We start from the raw sequence: 11961 nt of genomic DNA, 5'->3' as shown, positions 1-11961 counted from the left end.
AGAGGGGGAAACCCCCCCCCCCCCCCCCCGATGCATTCTCTCGATGCTCGTCCCCTTATTGTCCGCGCGAGTAATCGTAGATTGATTGGATTCTTCTCCGCGGCGCGTCTAAGCGCATTCGACTCACGCACGAAAAGCATCCAACGCTCTCGCTCTGCCATGATCGGAGGAACTCGCACGCGGAGCAAGAAGCAGGGCCCCTTGACGGGTGGAGTGGGGATAGGGGCCCCGCGCGAGAACGCGGGTGAGTGGGTGCGCGGTGGAGGGACTGAGGGATGGAAATGTAGGCTGCTGCTGTTGCTCGAGCGACGGATGCTCAGGTTGTTCCCGATCCGGCGCGCGTAATAGAGGCCAGGTAGGCGGGTCGACGGGCAACACGAAAAGTAGGGCCCCGCGGCCTCTCCGGCGAACGTTTTTCTCTAAATTACAGTTCGGTCTCAGCTCCCTTCCCTCCCTCCCTCTCTCTCTCTCTCTTTCTCTTTCTGTCCTTTCTTTCTCATTCCTTCCTTTCCCGCGGGCTATAGTCGAAGCGAGCTCCGGTCCAGGCTGCTGGCTGAATTACCGAGCGTGATCTCTCGCGGATTTTAGGGTTCCGCGCGTGAATAGGAGTTACGTTCCCCGGCGCCGAGGCGGATCGGCGGGAGAGATTCCAGAGTCGCATCGGAGGAGGGCGCTTCGACGTCGTCCTCGACGGCGGCGGCGGTCTAACGTCCGGTTAATCGTGCGGATGAATTAACGGGCAAATTGTGTTTTTGATTTAATACGCGGCGGTTTCTTCCTCTCTGTCGCTCTCTCGGCTGGACTCGAGGTTTCCCCGGGAGACGGGAAGCTTAATGCATGCCTCCGGAGAGTACATTATTCTCTAAATTATACCCGCGACCGAGACTCGTTCTCTCGTCTCGTCTCGTCTCGTCTCCTCTCCTCTCCTCTCCTCTCTTCTCTTCTCGTACCTTCCCCTGCGGGGATGCCGAGAAAGCCGACCCGCTGTATGCTACTACCTGAACCACGCACGAGTTTTCTCCCATACGCGATGATCCTCTCCAGATATCGCGGTCGTAATCGTTGGCGCCATTGTTTGCGCCCAGAAAATCTAAAGTTGGAATCCGCGCTCGTCACGGTCAAATCCGGCTTCGCGATAAAATCCTAGGTCGACATTTTAATCGTTGCTTCCATATTACTGATACGAGAGTAATTTTATTTTTGATTCGTTCCTTTGATCATCCCTTTTTAATCCGTATTTATTGTAAAATTAAAAGAAATGAGTTCCATAAAAAATGAAAAAATTACAATATTCAAATTAAATCTTTTATAATATAATAATATTTTTAACGTTAGAAAAAACAATTACACAATCGATTATCGTTTATATCTTGCAGTGAACCAAGCGAGAAGAGTTGGTCCGTCGACCCAATAACCTTCATAAATATTATCGCGTCGGAATCTAGCGGTGCGCCGTCAACGAGAACATATATTTAATTCTTCCCGACATTTTAAACACGCGTACGAAGGAGGAACGAGATCGCGAACGGTACTCGTTGACGCGCGTTTATTTTTGTTACCGCGCTTTTCACGGTCAAACGACGCTGCATCGGCGAGATGCGGTCGCTGCACGCAAAGCAGGAGAGACCCGGCCAGAACTTTCCGCCGAGAGACGGACCGATGTTTATTGGACGAGATAGGTAAACCGGATCGCGCGAACAAGCCGGGAGCCATGTTTCAGGAATGAAAATAGAGGGGGAGAGCATCCCGACGCCATGAAGGGAGAAGCTGGACGCCAAGTTTCCGTCGTTTCTCCGCCGCAAGAGGAAACGTCCCTTCTCTCCAGCTCCAATCTTTCCCGGTACTCGATACCCCTCGGCTATACTTTCCATACGCGCGATATAATTGATGTAATTCGGCGCGCTTCCGATCCGTAGGGGGGATATAGCGCGCGCGATTAAGACGTAGCAATTTTACCGTTAATAACGGCGATTAATTCGCTCATTTATCAAGTCGCATATATACACGTCATGCCCGACGTGTGCATTAGCGCGCTTCGCAATCAGCGTCGCGTAAGCGCGGACCGCGGAAGGTCGACAGAGTCGAACGGACGTACGGATGAACGAAGCGAGAGCGGCTGCGGCGGCGGCGGCCAGTGTTCGCACAAGCCAAGTGTATGAATACATACATGGTGTGCATGTATCCGTAGGGGGGATATAGCGCGCGCGATTAAGACGTAGCAATTTTACCGTTAATAACGGCGATTAATTCGCTCATTTATCAAGTCGCATATATACACGTCATGCCCGACGTGTGCATTAGCGCGCTTCGCAATCAGCGTCGCGTAAGCGCGGACCGCGGAAGGTCGACAGAGTCGAACGGACGTACGGATGAACGAAGCGAGAGGCGGCTGCGGCGGCGGCGGCGGCCAGTGTTCGCACAAGCCAAGTGTATGAATACATACATGGTGTGCATGTATCGCCGGCGCGGATGAACTCACGTATAGAGCGTTCGAGCGAGCCAATGGAGATGGATTCCAACCTGCAATCTGCATAATTCTCCGCCGGGGATTGCCTTATCCCTTCGCACTCGCGCGAGCGATTCGCGGAATCTCCTCCGGTCTCGCATTAAAACAAGTTCCTGTCCGTCCATCGACCAACCAACCGACCGACCGACCGCATCGTCGTCGTCGCCGGACGATTAGAACTTGGGCAAAACCGCGCGATCGAACACCCCGCGAACGATCGCTTATAAGATGCGAATGTATATCCGCGGAACGCTTTGTTCTTCCTTGGCGGTGGCTGTAGGAATTCCTGCAGTGAGGCTTCTTGTTGTCGCCATCCGTTATCGATCGTCCATCGTGTTGCATCGCACGCCGGATGAATGGCGATAAATAACGGAGGGAGATCGGTTGTTGGATTAAAACCTAAGTTCTCGACTCTTCATTGCCTCTCATTATATGGGAAGCAAACACGAGACGACTATCTCTCGCGAATGAGAGTCAAAGATTGAATATAAATAGCGGATGCTTTAATTTCAATGCACTGCAAAATAGCATAGTATTACGATAGCAGGACTTGTAGCTTCTAGAAAGAGATTCTATAATTATTTAATTCTTAAAAATAAATCTATAAGCATCCCAAACAAAGCGCGATATTTCATTCGCCATGGTTAAACACACTACAAATATAAAAAATTTTAAATCTTTTTTTCAGCATAAAAATATAATTTCTCGATATAATTCTGTAGTTATCTTATAGTTTATATCCTATATAGGGCTCTTGTACGTAAAATTTATCCTTATATATTTTATTCACTGATCGGTCGCCTAAGAAACACGATGCAAGCTTTGGCGCAAGCCGGTCTTCCAAGAATTAATTTATCGCGAATGAGGGAATATTAGCGTTGCCCATTCGATGTTACCGCGGAGACTAGACCTCTACCGGTTAATGGTGGACGCTCTCCGGCGATCGTCGTTAACGTAAATCATCAGAGTCGTAAGATTGGGCGACGTGACGATACGGCGGAGGGACCTCACGGAATCCCATCGTATAATTGGGAATTCGAAGTTGGCGTGGTATTTCTCCCTACGTGAAAGAAATACCTCGCTTCGACGAGAAGGAGGCACATGTTACGACCGTAACGATATTGCGGCAAGTATTTATTGACTCTGCGCGATCTAAATTGTTTTACGCACCACGCGTATAAATAGAGTCGCGGTGAGGGATTCAGACTCAGTGATTAAGATTCTTTTTTCCCTTCATGTGCGGTATTCATTGGTCTACCCGTGATAACACGCGGGATGCTCCTTAATGCAGCATATATATTCATATATTCCGTCTAAAAAATTTCCATTATTGTTTAATACCTCATTCTCGTGTAATGTGTTATTTTACAGGGTGTCTATTCTTCGGAAAAATATGGAGAACTTGAAATTCTCAGAGATTTTTTTTATATTTGGAAAAATCAGGGAATTCTCATTGAATTTTGTTCGAATTTTTTAAAAAACGATTCTCTCTTTGATAATTTGTTCTCAATTGTAATCGGCATACACATATTTTTTATTAGAATCTCTTTTTAGTGCAAGTAAAAAAATTAATGTTTTTTAGTTGAAAAATATTTATATATCTTACAAAAGCTATTCGGATTTTTTTTTAGTACATTTACAAATCTAGCATTTGAAACTTAAAAGAGTTCTGTGTTTTTTCTTCGTATAATTAAAAAACATTAGAAAACGCATGCAATAAAAAAATTATTTTAGGAAGTTGCACAAAAAGAAAATGTTTAAAATATTCTCTTTACTTGGAACTTTGAATAAAAAAGCTAGAAAATCAGAGAATCTTTAGGGTATATTTTTACAAAATTTGAGTAGACATCCTGTTTTAAAACTGTTACGAAAAATTAAGGGGGCGCATACCTGTTTGAACTCTCGAAAAATGAGTATATTTTCTAAATTCTTTTGCAGCGCAACGACCTGATAAAAATTTTTTATTTTTTTATAATATTAATACAATATTATTAAGTACTTAAATAAAAATTTTCAGCTTAAAAAAAAAGTTTTTTTTTAGAGTTATGCGAATATTTGCAGATTTATATTTTCATGCATGCACGGTGTGCATGAAAACTCGGGCTACGTTCGACGGATTGACTTCAAATTCTGCATACGAGTTCCTAATAAGATTCCGCATCTGCTAACGAAGCCTTTTTTAATCCGATTCCCCATTTTTTTTGTTATAAACAAAAAAGATGGACTTTTTTTCAAAAAAGATGAAATTTTTTTTCACCATGTCGCGATTTTTTCATTTTTGAAAATTTTGAAAAACCCTTGGATAGCAGATAGCTATTAATATGTTTAATAAAAAAAAATTTGTATTTTTTATTTCGAATATGATAAAAGAACGTTTTCATGTACACCGTGCAGCTACCTAAAATTTGGAGGAGCTCTACAAATATTCCCATAACTTCAAAAAAAAAAAAATTTTTTTTAAGCTGAAAATTTTTATTTAGGTAGTAAATAATATTGTATTAATATCGTAAAAAAATTAAAAATTTTTATCAAGTCGTTGCGCTGCAAAATACATATTTTTAGATTTTTTTGCAGCGCAACGACTTGATAAAAATTTTTAATTTTTTTACGATATTAATACAATATTATTAACTACTTAAATAAAAATTTTCAGTTTAAAAAAATTTTTTTGGGAAGTTATGGGAATATTTGCGGAGCTCCTCCAAATTTTAGGTGGCTGCACGGTGTGCATGAAAACGTTCGTAGATCATATCTGAAATCAAAATTCCAAGTTTTTTCTTATTAAACATTGTAATAGCTATCTGCTATCCAAGCGTTTTTTCAAAATTCTAAAAAATAAGGAAATGACGGCGTGTTAAAAAAAAGTTTCATGGACACCATGCATGAAAATACTCACCGAAAAATATTCGCATAACTTAAAAAAAAAAAAATTTTTTTTAGCTGAAAATTTTTATTTAAGTATAGTTAATAATATTGTATTAATATCGTAAAAAAATTAAAAATTTTTATCAAGTCGTTGCAAAAACATCTAGAAAATGTACTCATTTTTCGAAGTTTCAAACAGGTATGCTCCCTTAATCTTGTAATACTTGATGCGTTTTTGTGCAAGATTAAACCATTCCATAATAATAATTTTTAAAATAATAGGGAAGAAATTTTCTAAAAAGCTGCTTTAATGTTGATAAATGAAATGGAAAACGGTACGAAACTATGAAAATAAATGACTATTACATTTTCTGAATAAAAGCTATTATACAGGGTGTCCTAGACCACCTGTACACCTCTTTTCTTTCAAAAACTAAGCATTTTAGAGAAAAATGTTTCAGACAAAAGTTGTATGGTTTCCCCCCCCCCTCCCCCGCGCACGATTCTCCTCGTCTTGCTTCTTCCAAATAGCGGGATCGCCTTCGGCATCAGGGTCGAAAAAAGAGAGGAGAAAAAAGTCTTTGAAGGCAGCGCCAGCGCTGCCGATACAGCTCCGAACCATAAATCTCACGCGCCGCGGATTTACCGAAGATGAAGAGATCCGAGACTATCTCGAAGAATGCGGCGTAATGAGAATTGGAGAAGTATCGCGCGCGCGTCGACAGACGCATCGGTCGTTGAAAATTATCTTGCTTTCTCGGGGCGGTCCCCGAGCTTTTGATGTTAGAAACAGATAACTCACAATTCTATTTATGGATAGTACATATACACTTGTTTAATTAACATGCGTTCGTAGTCGCATTATTGGAGAAAATTATCTCCTCGAGCTTACATGTCTCGATTTTATACGTAATCTTGAGTTAATTAAGATATTTACTACTATACGCGTTTCGTTCACATTATTTGAAAAAATTCAACTTCTCGTAACTCGAAACCTATGCCATTTAGCATCGTGCTGTACATGATAATGTATTTTATTTCTTTTTGAAAATTATTTATTTTACGAAAAAAATAAAAGAAATAAAAAAGTCTCTGAAAAAATCAAGCTTTCTAAAGCATATTTTTAGATGATCACATTCCGGCCCATTAAAAAGTTCTAATAAAAAATTGAACAGGGATTGCTAGTTTCATCCCCTTATAACGATACGGGAGGATTAAAAAAATATTACTGAGTATCCTTTTTACTAATGGAAAATGTCCACCAAATTTCATTTTTTTAACTTGTCCAAAATTTGACAAAAAAATAAAAACCTATTTTTCACCTCCCCGTTTGAAGGAGTGTAACTCCTCAGGGAGAGATATAGGAGTATATGTTTATATAAAAGACTTCTCTTAATTTTCGACAAATCATCTCCTAAAATTGTTCGCACTTATTTAAAATCACACTGTATACATATATGACTAATGACAATGTTTTATTAATGAGAGTCTAAAGAGTTACGATGTATATGCAGACCACGGGCCATGATGTAAAACGTCAATATCTTAGAAGGACAACTCGGTTATAATTCAAAACGTGTCAATAACTTGGAAGATATACGTACATATCACGCGTTAAAGTATAAATTCCGCACGTTATATCTAAACTCGTTTCCTCGTTTCCAAGTTTCACACCGCTGGCGACGAGGCCTAGGCTTCCACTGCCACCTGAATTGTAAACTTGTCCCCGATAAAAAGTTGCACCTGACGCACTCCCGTCCATTAGTCGCTTCTTCTCTATAACGCGCTATCCGCATGCGTTACTCGGTGTTAAATAATTTGACCAATTAGTCTCGAGTTAAGCGTCCGGCGTTAAAAAAGAAATCGCATGCAAATTACTCGCGCGTCGCGGTACCGCTACCCCTTTTTCCGGGACACACCGGACGAGTTGTTGGCGAGTCGTATAAGGCAACCACCGATTCCCGGTAGCTGTCGAGAGTCGAGAGGCCGGCTCCATCCGGACCGGAGAATACGTTATACATACGCGAAGGAGTTGGTGTCCCCGCGTGCGCGCTCTTAGTACAAATATTGAAACAAGAACGAGTAGTCCGCCCTGTACATTGAAGGAGAAGAAAAGAAGAAGAGGCAGAAGGGACTTCGTGTGTACAGCGCGGAGATATTCCGTTCGGGAATCCGCGTCGTGTCGGGACGCGCAGCGGGTCGGGAAGTCGTAATGAGCCGTCGTGGGAAACCGGGGGAGAGACAGAAGGAGAAAGAGAAGGAGTGAGGGAGAGAGAGACGGACGACGTCGTCGTCCTCTTTGCCGCTGGTACCGGTAGCGCGGGAAGGAAAGAAATCGAGCAAGCGCACGCGCGACGCGTCCGGTCCGGTCTCTTCTCGCTCTACCGCATCGCCGCGATGCACCTGCGACCTGCGGCCGCTTGCGCTTGTAGCCTATTCCTCGAAGGAGCCCAAGTAACACGAATAAACGTCAAAATCAGACGACAGGCATGCGATGCGGAAATGAGTATTTTTGGAATACGTGCGTTTTTTCCTTTCGAAATGAATGCCCCGATATCTAGATTGAAAACTAAAGGCCGGATTGTAGAAAATTGTGGTTAACGATAATGAAGGAAATACGATTAGTAATAATCGATTATCAAAAATGATACATTTATTTCTTATACAGGGTATTTACTTCCTGGAAAAATATGAAAAATTTGAAATTCTCATGGATTTCTTTTGTATCTGTGGAGAAATCAGGGAATTCTCATGGAATTTTCTTGGAACTCGTGCAATTTTTTAAAATTTCTCTCTGATAATGTTTTTATATCGTAAGCAATTGGCAATCCGCCAATAAGCCAAGTTATTGAATATATATATATATATATATATATATATATTCAATGTCTTAAGAGAGTATAGAATATGCAATACATATTTTTTATTCGAATATTTTTTTAGTGATAAAAAATTAAAAATATCATGCAGGTGAAAAATGTTTATTTTACGAAAGCTATTCATTTTTTTTTTTAATACATTTGCAAATTTAGCACTTGTAACTTAAGTAGCTCTGTATTTTTCCTTTGCACAAGTAAAAAACATTAGAAAAATATTAGAAAATGCATATAATAAAAAAAACTTATGTCAAAAAGTTGCGCCAAAAGTTCTTTAAAATATTCTCTTCATACTTGGAATTTTGAACAAAAATAATCTGGAAGATCAGAGAATTTTTTATAAGATTTTATTTAATATTTTATAAGACTAAATAGACACCCTGTTACAGATTAAATTTTCTCGAACGAATGCGTTAAGATAATATCGCACGTTACAGATCTAATGAAACATTGGAGCCAGATAATCTTGATATCGTATGTTTAATAAATTTTTGTTTAATAAAACGTGAAAGAAGATTTAAAAGTCTCGCTGTAACTAGTCTGCTACATTGGAGAGTGATTTTAGTAGAATAACTTACGTTGAACACCTGTTACCCGGGGAAACAGGTGATGCGTATCGGACTGTTTGCAACGTACCGGTGTATCCATTCCGTCTGTTCGAGGAAGCGCCAACTTGATGAAAAGTCTTATACGAAAGTTTTATACGCGCTAAGAATGTGAAATAACTGTCGGTCGTGAAGCCACTGCGTCGTGAAATTTTACAAACGTGAAACAACACAATTAGAGGATAAAGTCAAATTGGCAATTTGTAAATACAACAGACAATTCCCTTCACGTTCACTCCGTGTAAACTGTATAATACAAACTGAATATTTTTAGACTTTACGGTTGAATGTAATTCTCAGATGGATACAGTCATTCGAAGCGATGACGTTAAGTACGAGCGATACATCAGTCTGTATAAGCGAAAATCCATCCGATTGTCGACGTTGATGAACGCGTTGTAAGCGACGTGTACGGATGTAACGTCGAGCTATTCACGTGCGTGCGAGCAACGTGTTTTCTAAATGCACCTAGATGTAGGGGTACTCAAACCTTGCAACGATGGTTGGAATGCAGGAGAGACAATAACACGTCATCTGACTTATCATCTCCGCATTTTTTCTTATCTTAAATTTGCATCAATTTTTAATGTCCATATATAATTGTCTTTTCAAACGTTATGATTTGGACCGCTCTGGAGAGGTGCTGGGGATTTCGTCTCTCCGTGACAATCGGCACTGCATCCATTGAGCGAGATTCCAACATCGCTCTGGAGTCGTATGTACTGTGTTAGAGTGGCGTAAGGTGCGAGGTCTGAATAGCTCAGTGGTAAGAGCAGTTGCCCGGAAAGCGAAAGACTCGGGTTCGATTCCCGATTCAGCCACTTGTACCTCGCATATTTTTTCAGACCCGCAAATGTTGTTTTCTAACAATTATTTGTCGGGCTGAGGAAGTGTGTAAACGCCATACACAGACACGACAGTGCCGCTGCCACGGAAGAGATGGATGCTTGGTTCGCGCCTCCTCCCGCCTTAAATCCCCCCCTCGCTTCACATTATAATTGGTTCTCGATTTTTATGTTGACGTTTCTAATTGAATCCCATCCCGCGGTCAAGTAGATGAATAAAAAAAGTCAAAGTTTCCGGAATTCCATTTTAATAATGTTATATCCATTTGAAACCAAGCTTATTGCGGTATCTGTAAAACGCAAATAATTTCATGATGGCGACGTAATAAATGTAATTTTCTCATATATCATAAAGTTAATAGATGCGTTTATGTCTCATTTCGCGTAAAATATGTTTAGTTATTTTTTTTTTTTTTGCTACGTCAATTAGGACGCGGACGGAAACCGACGCGGAACCGACTGACCGCGTTCCCGTCCGCGCGCTAAAATTCCGCGTGTCTCGCGGTTTGAGAACCCGGGGCCCGGGGTCCGTGCACCGGTAACGGCCGGTAATTCCGCGCGACATTGGCCGTACCGCGGTTGCGGTACCGCTTGCTGAATGCCCACGAATAGCGCACGATTACCTACCTACGCCCGGCTGCTCCGGGCCGGGTCGACGAGCGGCAACAGCAATCTCTATCGCGGCAGCCGCAAGGTGAATACGCGCTCTCGCTACAATATAGTTTTACACGCCGGAGGCGGCACTGGGGCCCCGTGCCTCGTGGCACCGGATATCGCATTTGCCTGTCGGGTCGAGGGGGCAGCAGCCCGCGATTATAACCGTGCAGGAAATCGATTCTGCTAGAAAAATTACCGCGCGGAATTCCGTGTATCGGTTTATCGATAGATATCTATCGGTGAGAAGAAGGGGGGAGGGGGACGAGAAAAGGGGAAAGGTCGAATCTTTACACCGGGAGCCGTATAAGAAGCGCTTCTTTCCATCTCTTTCTTTCCGTTTCTCTTTCTCTCGCGCGCGTCGGATCGTAAAAATTTATTGATCCGCGGGAAATCAGGTCCCGCTGCCGCGTCGCTTTGACGCAAACGACGGTCGTTAACGTGTCATTAAAATTTTTCCTTTACGATTAAATTGCCGTAAAACATGTGGAGAGAAATCGGTCGCGGGAATGTGAAACGATGTGCTAAGTAATATACACCCGGCAGGTAAGAAGAGCGGGGGCAAAAGAAATCTTGATTTGTATTAGGATCATTATTTTCTTATGTATCTTTGGACGTCTTATAAATCGAAGTAATGACGGGCTCTCGAAGCCTTTCGATTTAATTCAATTATGTGCTTAGATAAAATTAAATTATATATAAATTCTCTCTCTGGAGAGCTTTCATTGACCTAAGGCCGCGTGTCGCGAGCTTACAATGAGAAACTCGCTATTACGAATACACACATATACACACATTTCACAGGTTCGAAAATTTGACGAAATAATTCCATACGGCATTATTTAATTTTGTAAAACATAATTTCTTTTTTAATTTTGCGAGCTATTATAAGAATGTCAGTTCAAAAGAAAATCAAAATTTTTTTTTTAACTGATTAATTGTACACAGGACACGAATTTTTCTCGTTCTTATACCAAGGATAAATAAGTCTTAATTCGAGATCGTGTCCTGTGAAAAATTAATATTCGTTGAAACTGACGCACTATCTCATCCTGCGTTTGGCTCTTAATAGGAAAATTTAAAAAATTGGTATTTAATTTTATGTTGCGAAAAAGAATTTTTTAATCGGAATATAACGCAGAATTACTAAAATCATTTCGACGTCGAACATATTGTACGCCTGACTAATGAAACATCCGCGATCCATAAGAGATCCGACGAACAATCGAATACATTCGTGCTTTGCTTCATTCAAATCGCTATTCTTGCCTTAAGCCTCGAGTCTTCATGTTAAGTGGCATTCCGTCCGCGGTTTTTGCGCGATTGCCGCCGTCATTCATAACGCATTTGAGCGAAATCTTCACGCGCTTCGCGTGCGACAGTTCTTGCGGTGGACTCGGTGCTCGCCGACACCCTCGGCACGGAAAACCTTACAGGGTCCATTTAAAAAAGATGATCGTCCGGTGAGAGGACCTTGGGTCTTTGGTCTCGAAGAAGAGAGAGTCCCGCGAAGGAGGCGTGTCGCGCACGTACGTACGGATGAGTCGCCATGTTATGTTCCTCACGAACGGGCCCATTGTACGTGGGCACAATTCGGCGAGAACGTCGTG

The 11961-nt window shown here is 41.7% G+C and overlaps 1 protein-coding gene and 1 non-coding gene across 2 annotated transcripts in view; both read left to right on the top strand.

The window, feature by feature from the left end:
* Positions 1 to 11961, top strand: part of LOC115241503 (prickle planar cell polarity protein 3-like) — a 146955-nt gene that overhangs the window by 114939 nt on the left and 20055 nt on the right. The window lies entirely within an intron of this gene.
* Trnas-gga lies at positions 9602 to 9673 on the top strand. The gene has a single exon. It is a non-coding gene; the product is annotated as a tRNA-Ser (tRNA).

This window comes from Formica exsecta, unplaced genomic scaffold, assembly GCF_003651465.1.
Source record: "Formica exsecta isolate Colony F162 unplaced genomic scaffold, ASM365146v1 scaffold50, whole genome shotgun sequence".
Taxonomy (NCBI): Eukaryota; Metazoa; Arthropoda; class Insecta; order Hymenoptera; family Formicidae; genus Formica; species Formica exsecta.
This window is presented reverse-complemented; position numbering and strand designations above follow the sequence as displayed.